Source organism: Anoplophora glabripennis, unplaced genomic scaffold, assembly GCF_000390285.2.
Source record: "Anoplophora glabripennis isolate ALB-LARVAE unplaced genomic scaffold, Agla_2.0 scaffold1005, whole genome shotgun sequence".
Taxonomy (NCBI): domain Eukaryota; kingdom Metazoa; phylum Arthropoda; class Insecta; order Coleoptera; family Cerambycidae; genus Anoplophora; species Anoplophora glabripennis.
The window spans coordinates 142,163-142,783 of NW_019417083.1; positions in this window are offsets into that span (position 1 = coordinate 142,163).

Here is a 621-nt window from a genome sequence, read left to right on the forward strand (position 1 = left end):
CTTATGGCGATTTCCATTGACACACTGAGTGCGCACCGAGTATATTTCCATCTTTTATTATCACTGTAGATAATACAGGATGGAGATACACTGAATGCGCACTCAGTGCATCAATGGAAATCGCTATTAGATAATATACTGGAACTGGAAACTGAATTGGAGTAATTGGACGCTATTTCACGAAGAGAAGAAGAAAAGCTAAATTCAAATAGAAATTCAGGAAAATTAACTCGTAGTCATCTACACTGAATTCAATCTCTCTATCTCTTTAAAACCATAAGAACGACAAGGATAAACATAGTGATTTTAACATACAGCTCTGAAGCACGATCTTTACGGACCATGGCTCCGAAAAAATATTAGTAAATCCCGAATCCCTAATAGACGGTAATATGGATCTTTTTAGTGACCCGTATGATGCGAAGTGCATCACCACAAAGGGACCGTTCTGTAATTCGCTTCGGTAGAATTTCAGTAAACAAACTATATACGCCATTATTCCATGGCTAGAAATTGGCCTCAATGGTTTGGGATCGAGTGGGATTATCCCTCTTTATCCTGCCTCATCTCGTGTAGGCCTGGACAGCCTTCGTAGGTGGGCCCCATCCGTCGTCTACCCCG